Below are 10,065 nucleotides of genomic sequence, written 5' to 3'. Positions count from 1 at the left end.
TAATTGTGTATTGGATAGGAAGGATAAATCTTTAATTGTGTATTGGACAGGAAGGATAAAGCTTACACTTTAATTGTGTATTGAACAGCAAGAATGGAACATACACACTAATTACACTATGTAACACAAATTTTGTTCCTGGATAGTATGTGTTATATTTTAATTGCTTATGTTGTAAAAGTACAGAAAATGGCCATTATTCCTTCAAATTTTATTTTTGTAACCTGGAAAATGAAATTTAGAAATTAACCTATTTTCTATGTAAAAACGGGCACATTTGCACATTTCATTCACACATGGTCTGAATAAAACAACATATGAATCAAGACTTACATGTATTTATACTAGAATTATACAAAAACGAACAAAAATGTTTAGATGGGAGTAGTTTTTCGAGATTTGCGACTGTAATGTAAATCACTTTCACGTAGCAACCCCCAGATATTGTCTTGCCATTGGACTTTGTTTAACCAAGATCTCTGATCAAGTCACTGAGGTCTCTTTGGTTTGGAGAGTAAGGGTTTCTCTCACCAGCTACACCTCTGAAACTGTGATCCGGTTCTTCAAGGCCTACCTTCTCTTCTGATTTGCTGCTCTCTCTGAGGATGGCTGCTTTCTCTCTGGTGGAGTGGGTACAGGGAGCTCAGGGCAGTGTGACACTGAGATGATGGAAGATCCGGATACCTGATAGCAGATGCATTCTTGCTAGCTCGACGTTTGGAAGGGTCCACCACATAGAAGTAGCAATTGCTTGAGTGATCAGTGTGTTCATGACAAATTCTTGGAATAGCTAACTTCATGGCTCTCTTTTCCCCTCTGTAATATCCTGCAAAAGAGCAAAATAAAATTGTTATTATAAAGAATAAATTTATTTCATCCACAGTTAATGTATAAGAGATTCGTGCAAAATATTTTATATGTGATTTTTCTATACTATTGAAATTAAAAAAAGATATTTAAATTTTAAAAGGTCTAAAATTTGTATGATATAAAATCTTACTATTCAAGCAAGCAAAATTTGTCTATCTTATATTCTAGAGTTTTTGGATTTTTTTTTGCAGTGCTCGCAAGTAAAATGAGGTGCCCAGGGTTTGTCTTGGTTCCCGACAGGCATGCTGAAATATGCCTTGTAAGCTTTACGCATTTTAGCAGATGCTGTCACAAAGTACTCTTTCGCTCCTGTCTTGATAAATTGGCCACATACATAGCAGAATGCGTCTGGAGAATGCTTGCAGCTTCTTGATGCTATCTTTGATAAAATCAGATAGGTTTATTGTTCACTTAGGCAGCTAGAACTAAACTGAAGTGGTGAGCCCCTGTATATATATTACTATGGAAAGTTCTAGAAAATTCTAAAAGGTTCTTGAAAATTCTCGTAAGTTCTACAACATTCTAGAAAGTTCTTGTAAATTCGAGAAAATTCTCTATCAGCTACTCAGAACTGAATCTACCTGGAATATTCTGGAAAATGGGTAAATTAGAAAATTTCATTATTCACGTCACAAAAGCAAAGTTTGAAGAGAAAAATAGGTATATTATATTTACTTTAGGCATAAACAATTGAAAATAACACTTTCTGTCCAGGAATAAGAAATAGTAAATATTTTATTACATAGTGCTATGTATTGAATAGGAAAGATAAAGGATATAAATTAATTGGGATGGCGGTAAGTCTACGGACTTACAACACTAAAATCAGGGGTTTGATTGCCCTCAGTGGACACAGCAGATAGCATGATGTGGCTCTGCTATTAGAAAAACACACAAGTATTGCAGAGGACTAGAAAGGACGATGCATATACACTGGTTTTGTTTGTATGTTTTCTTATAGCAAAGCCACATCGGGCTATCTGCTGAGTCCACCGATGGGAATGAAACCCTGATTTTAGTGTTGTAAATCCTGTAGACCCTTACCGCTGTATTAGCAGGGAACCATTAGTTTTGTATAAAATTGGACAGAAGTATTATGCATTGAAAAGGAAGATGTAACATGTACATGTATTGTGTATTGAAAAGGAAGATGTAACATGTACATTTATTGTGTATTGAAAAGGAAGATGTAACATGTACATTTATTGTGTATTGAAAAGGAAGATGTAACATGTACATTTATTGTGTATTGAAAAGGAAGGTATACCATGTACATTAATTGTGTATTGAAAAGGAAGGTATACCATGTACATTTATTGTGTATTGAAAAGGAAGGTATACCATGTACATTAATTGTGTATTGAAAAGGAAGGTATACCATGTACATTAATTGTGTATTGAAAAGGAAGGTATACCATGTACATTAATTGTGTATTGAAAAGGAAGGTATACCATGTACATTTATTGTGTATTGAAAAGGAAGGTATACCATGTACATTAATTGCGTATTGAGTTAAACAAGACTCCATCTTATAGTTGGTTCTGTATTTCACATATCACAATTTATTTTCTCCATGTTAGTTGGAACATTTATCTTAAAGATGGTTTTCTTGCAGAAGTTAGCTTCATGATACGTGTGACTTATAGCGTTGTGTAAACAACAACAACAACAGAATCTTGAAGGGGTAAATTAACTGAGTGTGTTTACAAAAGTCGTAACTTCTTCTATTGTGTTTTGTATTGCTGTCAGCAGGTGAGAGTTATGTTCGAGTGATTAGTGTGATAGACTCTTGTAGTCTATGTTTGATATTCCATTGAAAGTTTGTAATTATGGAGAGATAGTTATGTTACCAATAGGTAAGGGTACCATTATGGTACGCACGTGTGAGAAGAAGTAATTATGTGGTATCCAAAGATTCAAAACAGGTGGAACCAGAATAACCATAAAAGACACGTGGATGTATTATTTCTAAGGATTCTGTAAGTTATTTTGCGCTCATTGGTTGAAAAGCTAAAAAAATTAGCGCGAAGATAAATAGAAAAAAAATATTAATGAAGAAAGAGTGACAACTAAAACAATGATTGGTCATCTAAGATGGCGGGAAATTACTGTTGTATAAGTTAGATTGGTGAGATCTCAGTGAAGGAGATGAATACATGGTCAGCAGATGCGAAATATCTGGTAGATATATTATAGACAAGTGGTTTAAAGTGAGGATATAATACACAGTAAGCAACTGAGAAGTAATTGGTAGAGATAGTATTAATTCAACTGGGGACTTAATACTCGCAGCTGAGAAATAACTAGTTGAAATATTGTTGGTTGAATAAGTGATACAATATTTAGTAATCACCTGAGAAATATTGGTAGAGATAGTGTTGGTTAAACAAGCGACAGAATATACAGCAGCTAAGAAATAACTGGTAGAGACAGTGTTAGTTAAACTGCGGATAGAAAGGGTGTTGTCAACTGACCAGTCTCAAAGCCGTATTGATACAATCCAGAAGGTGTGTTGTCAGTAAAGAAGTGGATGCTAGAGTATAACAACAAGAGAGTGAGTGGTTGGTTCCAGAAGAAACAGTGAAAGTGAAGGAGAGAGTACCAAGACAGAGTGTTGAATGGAACCCAGTAACTCAAGACACGTCATTTGGCGGTTACTTTATGGTGAATGACGCTGACAAGTGACAGAAGTTACCTAAAAAAACTTTTTTTTGGCTTCTAAGAATTTTTCATCGTGTCTTTTGGTCTATATAACATGGTAGCTCTGGAAGAGGTCTCCCATCTACGTGAATGTTATATTTCTATTTGGTCACAGGTTTCAGACTACTTTTGGGTGACTGAAAACGGTGTTTAAATGAAAAAAGGTTTGAAGCTGAAGCTGGGAAAGCATGCATGTGTATGTGTGCATACATACATATAATTTTTCAGTCATATTGTTGGCAGGGATAGAGTCTCAGTATGCCTAGCAAATATTATTGACAGGGATAGAGTCTCAGTATGCCTAGCTAATATTATAGCAATTAAAGGCTAAGTAAAGCCTGTAACTAAGAAGGAAGAACACGGTTTTTCTGGACTTGTAATAAGACTGTTTAATACAGCATTCTAACAAACACAGTATTAAAAGTAATTATAATTATGGAAACATGCACGTGATACAGGAGTTACAAACAGTTGCTAAACGAAACTAACCCAATTTATTACTAGTATTTTGTATGGGATTTAAACAAAGCTGGGCATTTTGTTTCCCTGATACCATAAACTGATCGATGAATGAATGTAAAATCCACGTTACACCAAACATGCTAGTCCTTTCAGTTGTGGGGACGTTATTATGTTACGGTCAATCACACTATTCGTTGGTAAAAGAGTAGCCCAAGAGTTAGAAGTGGATGGTGATAACTAACTGCATTCCTTCTAGTCTTGCGCTGTTAAATTAGGGATGGCTAGCGCAGATAGCCCTCGTGTAGCTTTGATCGAAATTCAAAAACAAACAATGACTGTAAAATATAGTTCCAAACTTCCTGTATCAAAATCCAGTTAAGCTGTTTGGTTGTCTTCTCATTTTCTAAGTTTACACATACAAACTTACTGATATTCATACTGAGACTTTTCACAAACCAAGTCATGGTTGCGAATGTTCCATCTGCCTACTTTTAGTTCACCACATTTATTCCTTGCTTGGTATCACTGTCTTGTTGGAAGACGAATCCTTGTCCAATAGATCTTGTTTCTGAAAAAAAAAATGACATGATGGATAAGAATGTACTTGTACCTGTAAGAAGTCAGGGTGCCATCATGTTTGTGTAGGTTTCCAATACTACTGATTGAGGTGCAGTCCACTTTTGTACAAGTCCTTCAGCAATAGAAAGTACGTTGAACATGACAACGTTCTCCTTTCAGCCATTAAACAAATTAACGGTCATGTTACCAAACAGTTTAATTAAGATTCATCTGTAAAGAGGATCTTCTATCATCTCATAGTATGAAGTGTGATACCCTTTCCAGTTATTTGATTTGGATATCAAATTTAAGCAGGTGCTTTTGAGAAATTACACATACACTAATGACATGTCGTGTATTTTACTGTTGTGAAAGCAACATTCACTTATGTTTGTACAGTTAAGTCCTTGTCAAGATTTCTAATTGGTTATTGTGTAAAGAGCATAACTTGAATTATTAAATATTACTATTGAAGAAACTGACCTTTCATTCTTTAATGTTTTTTTTATTTTCAACAGTACTGGCTTCCATTACACTCTTATAGTTCCATACAGCTCTTATTAAAAAAATAAATTATTTCTTTATCTGTTACATGGAGCTATGCTTACTGGCCAACACTATAACATTTACACTTTTGTTGTGTGAAAATTCTGTCTTGGGAGCTATGAGTGCACGCACCCCACTACTACTGGGAATAGTATGTCTACTTATGCGCACTTTTATGTTCCCCGCTGACATAGCGGTAGGTCCAAGGATTTACAACGCTAAAATCAGGAGTTTGATTCCCCTCGGAGGATACAGCAGATACCCCTATATGGTCTTGCTATAAGAAAACACACGCACGTACCTTCATAGACATTGTGATGACGTAACACTGCTATATAACAGCCAACCACAGAATAAGCTAATACCACGTGACCGTACTCTGCTGCAGTTTATTCGTACAATTGAGAAGAAACAATTCCATATTGTTTGGATTTTTTTTCACACTTTCTATAATTATTTCCAATGCTGTATATGAATACTCTTCAAAAAATGAAACGCAAAAGAGATATTTTTGTTATTTTAAAGAGAAATATATGTAATAACGTTACAAGCTCAGAGTATGTGATGTTACACGTGTTGAGGCACTGATTGCCAGGCCAAAATGACAATAAAAGTTGTGCATTTTGAAAACAGAGAAAAACATCGGATTTTTCGCCACAACGCATTCGTGTCCAATAAATTTGTTTGAGAGATCTGCATGTTCTGCAAGTGCAACATGTGCAAAATCCCTATAAAAGTGACGGGTTCTCGGTTTCCGTAGCTTAGTGTTAAGCCACCGACACGCAATACAGTCACGCCAAGACTGACTGAAGCACAATGCAACAACGCCATTGGGCGCTTGGTAGCAGGCGAATCTCGATCAGATGTTGCCAGAGCTGTGAATGTCCACCCAAACACCATCACAAGGCTATGGAATCGTCACCAACAACATGGATCAACTTGTTACCGTCCACGATCTGGTAGACCTCGTGTGACCACGCCCGCACAAGATCGCTACATCCGGTTACGTCACCTTCGGGATAGGACCACCACTGCGACGTCTACTGCCTCAATCATACCAGGGCTGCGTAGGATTTCCGATCAGACCGTACGCAACCGTCGACGAGATTCTTAGGCCCCATGTGCAACCCATCATGGTGACGTCAATGACGTTTTTCAACATTACAACGTCCGTCCTCACACAGCCCGACTCACCACTGTCTTCTTGAGACACCACAACATCAACGTTCTTCCCTGGCCCTCCAGATCACCAGATTTAAACCCCATCGAACATCTTTGGGACGAGTTGGACCGACGTCTGCCACGGCGACAACCTCAACCGCAGACTCTACCTCAGCTTGCAGCAGCTTTGCATGTGAATGGACAGCCATTCCACAGGATGTGATTCATCATCTCATCGCTTCCATGGGCAGGAGATGCCAAGCAGTTATTGATGCTCACGGGGAGGCATACTCGTTATTGACGTTGAGTGACGTTACACTTCAACTAGTAAGCATGGACTTCGCCTTTGCAGACTTTGGATGTTCAGCAGTGAATGTGCAAAGTTTCACACATGTCATACAGAACTACCCGGAATAAACTTGTTAACAATATGTCTCAAATTTTGCCTTTTGCGTTTCTTTTTTTTTGAAGAGTATATATTTCTTGCAATTCTGAGTTATTTTCAGCCATATAATAACCTAAATTTAGATATGTGAATTATAGCATTACACTTAATTTATTATTCAACATTATACTGTGGATTAACTGTTTGATGATTATATTATATATGTCTTGCAAAAAACGCTACCGTGAAAGGCCTAACTGCAGTTACTGGTTTATTGACCCTTAATTACAGAGAGTGCGATGAGTTAAAGAACGCTTTGGGTCTTGACGTCACAAATTACATTTTCAAGTTTGCCTTTGACGCAAATAAAATATATCTATAATATAATCATTAAATACTGTACCTATATCATTGTTAGCACTAACATAATATGTTCCTTAGCTTAGAGAGACTGAAGTCTGTTAGAAGGCATTTTATATAAATATGTTTTATTTAATTTGTTGGCTGATCCAAGACAGAATTATCCAATCACGATTATCTGAAAAAAAGAGACGGACTTGCATGAAGTTCCTCGTGTTTTTCATGCACTACCAACTTTACTTGTAAAGTTTTTCTTTGTTTGCTTTAGAGCAGAGCTACATTGGGTTACTTGTCGTGTCTATTGCAGGGAATAAAACCCAGTATTTTAGTATTAGCGTTGTAAGTAGATGTACCATTATTCAACCTTAGGACTATTTGAAAATTAGTGCACACTATTAAAGCACACTATGCGTCAGTAGAATGACTAATAATAGTATACCATTTTGTATCAGGAGTACAACAATTCTATCATCTATGTTGTAGGAATACAACAATGTTATAGGAGTATAATTATATATTATCATCTAAAACAACAACAATGGTCTTTTTCGTCCAAAACAGAGAAATTTTCAATGTTCAACCACTGTTCATCTGTAAAAACTAGTTTAGTTATTATTACATAGGCCATACGAATAATTAATGGATGTTATATATTGTGAATCATGGACTCTTGTAAGAGCAACTGGTAGAGTTCGTAACGATTGGTTTCCGTAAGTATAAGTCGTTTTGTTTTTATTTCTAGTAACAATATAACAGAAAGTTAACAAGATAAATAAATATAAAGCATTTTCAAGTGTCGTTTTATTTGTTACGAAACTCCTTTGACAGTTTGATTTCAGATTTCTGGTTTTTTTATATTTCTCTTAACGGTGTGTCAGTGGCAAATTTACGGATTTACAATGTAAAAATCTGGGTTTCGATTCTCTATAATTGACAGTTTATGCTAAACAAACAAGTTGTAACGTGTCTGTTGGATTCCGTTTACCTGCTAAAACATTTTTCTAGAACAGTAACAGATTAATAAAAGAAATGAAAGCCTACAGGTTCAGCTTCAAACACAACACATATAAGTGTATCAGAAAAGTGTGTTATGGAAGAAAAATACAGCTAAGTTTAATAATGAATTCACATTTTATTGTTGTGCCTTGTTAAATTGCTATCTTTCTTCATTACGTGATACAAAACGAATTCTTTGTTGTATCACTGTATTTCTCGACTGATACAAAAGGCATTACTTTATTGAATGACTATCATCCTTTGTTTTCAACTGGTACAAAATACGGTGTTCTGTACTGTTACTGTTGTGCCTTACTTTACTGTACATACAACGTAGTCTTCAGCTGAATCAATATCTTTCTTTGAGTGGCACAAAATGCAGATATAACCATGCCACTCGTTTTAACTCAGCCTCGTATCATAAAATTATTACCTGATAGACAGTAAGTCACTTGTCATTGTGAAGCTTATAAAATACTACACCATTTGTTGTTTTTAATCACAAGTTTTCGTGAAATAATTTAATAATTAATATTATTAAACAAACGCACCTATATGACAACGACTATTTCCCATGGAACTTCTAATTTCCAACCCAAATCGGGTTTTCACAACAATGCCTGCGTTGTTAAAGATGGCAGGTTCACATACATCAAATCTAGTTCTAACCGAATCTTTTTAATGGAACATACAACTGACGAGACTTTACCACGCTGGCTAACTAGAATAATAATAGGTAAATATAGTTCGTCCAAACCTTCAAAGAAACAAACATGTCTCTTTTCAAGTGAAAACATCATTCACCCTCTGGTGTTTATATTAACTGAAAATGCCTCTTTCTACAGTTTAGAGCAGAAACATTAAGTGAAAAGGTTTAGAACTTTTATGTACAGGAAGATACGTGAAGGAAATTCACTCCTTTTATATCTGCATCTACATCGTCTGTTTTGCCCCAATCAATTCGTTTTTGCTTACGGAAAGCTTCATATTTTGTTAAACTAACACATATCTACTTCGGAAATCCTATCTTCCATGCGTCTCTCTTCCCAGCATTCCTTTGTGATGTCACGAGCATGATGCACGCGAGGAGCGCGCAAAGAAATTTAGACCTTTGAAAGCTCAGGATGCGGCAAGGTGAGAGTTATGGAGTAATTGTGTACGGTGCATTTATTGATAGGATTGAACACAGGTGTGTATTAAACTTTACTGAACATGTCAGTGAACAGTAGTAACGTTTCTGAGAAATTTTGTTCTAGCTGTCAGCACTGTTACCATGGAAAATTATACCACCAATAAAGATCTTTGAAATTGGTTTATACGTGTTGGAGGTGAATAAGCTTTAGTTACTTAGACTCTGAAAGTGGTTTGTATAAAAATGTTAACAATAGAAATAAGAGATTAGTAATAGGCTTAAGAAAACCATGACATAAGTAAGTTAAAATTAATTTTAATAATGACGTGGAATCTCATAATAGTAGAACTACAGTTACAGATAATTAATGCACAAACTGATGATAAAAGTAGAGATAATAGGGTTAAATCAGTACGTGTACCGACATTTAAAGCGATACAGGTTCGGAAGATTTGCTATGATAAATAACTAGATAAAAATGTTCATATAACTTGAATATTAACTGCTATTAAATTTAAATGTTTTCAGTAAAAATAGAGAGGTTAATACTTCTATGTAAAAGTGAATTGACTAACGTGTAGATGTACTGAAATTTACGTGTACTGAAGTTATTTCAGATGTTAAATGAACATATTATAAAGATAAATGCATTCTGATGACACTTTAGTTACAAATATTGATATACTGAAGAAAACTTACATTATAAACAAAGTGTATATAACTCATATATAGATATGGTGAAAATAAATATAGATGTAAATATACTGGTTATAATTTACATATAGCGATATACCTGCTTACAACAGATATAACAGTATGAAGGTACTTAAGATAGCTATAAACATGAAAGTACTAGAGGTAACGTTCATATTTACATGGTGGTAGATTTAGAAA

General features: G+C 35.2%; 1 protein-coding gene and 1 long non-coding RNA gene across 9 annotated transcripts in view; one reads left to right on the top strand and one right to left on the bottom strand.

Annotated features, from left to right (window-relative positions):
• The window catches only part of LOC143229960 (uncharacterized), a 164,875-nt gene that overhangs the window by 67,383 nt on the left and 87,427 nt on the right, over positions 1-10,065 (top strand). The window contains exon 1 of one of the 8 annotated variants that reach the window (XM_076462845.1): positions 9,038-9,173. The exons of 4 other annotated variants lie outside the window; for them this stretch is intronic. The gene's annotated coding sequence lies outside the window, so the exon portion shown is untranslated. Of the gene's footprint in view, positions 1-9,037; positions 9,368-10,065 lie in introns of those variants that run through there. 3 more of the 8 variants (XM_076462847.1, XM_076462848.1, XM_076462846.1) reach the window with 3 other exon arrangements.
• On the bottom strand, positions 564-4,862 carry LOC143227904 (uncharacterized). The gene is made up of 2 exons (XR_013015131.1): positions 4,461-4,862; positions 564-826 (listed from the first exon to the last, which is right to left on the bottom strand). It is a non-coding gene; the product is annotated as an uncharacterized LOC143227904 (long non-coding RNA).

The sequence above is a fragment of the Tachypleus tridentatus genome, chromosome 10 (genome assembly GCF_004210375.1).
Source record: "Tachypleus tridentatus isolate NWPU-2018 chromosome 10, ASM421037v1, whole genome shotgun sequence".
Lineage (NCBI taxonomy): Eukaryota > Metazoa > Arthropoda > Merostomata > Xiphosura > Limulidae > Tachypleus > Tachypleus tridentatus.
Note: the sequence above shows the minus strand (reverse complement) of the source record. Positions and strands in the feature narration are given on the sequence as shown.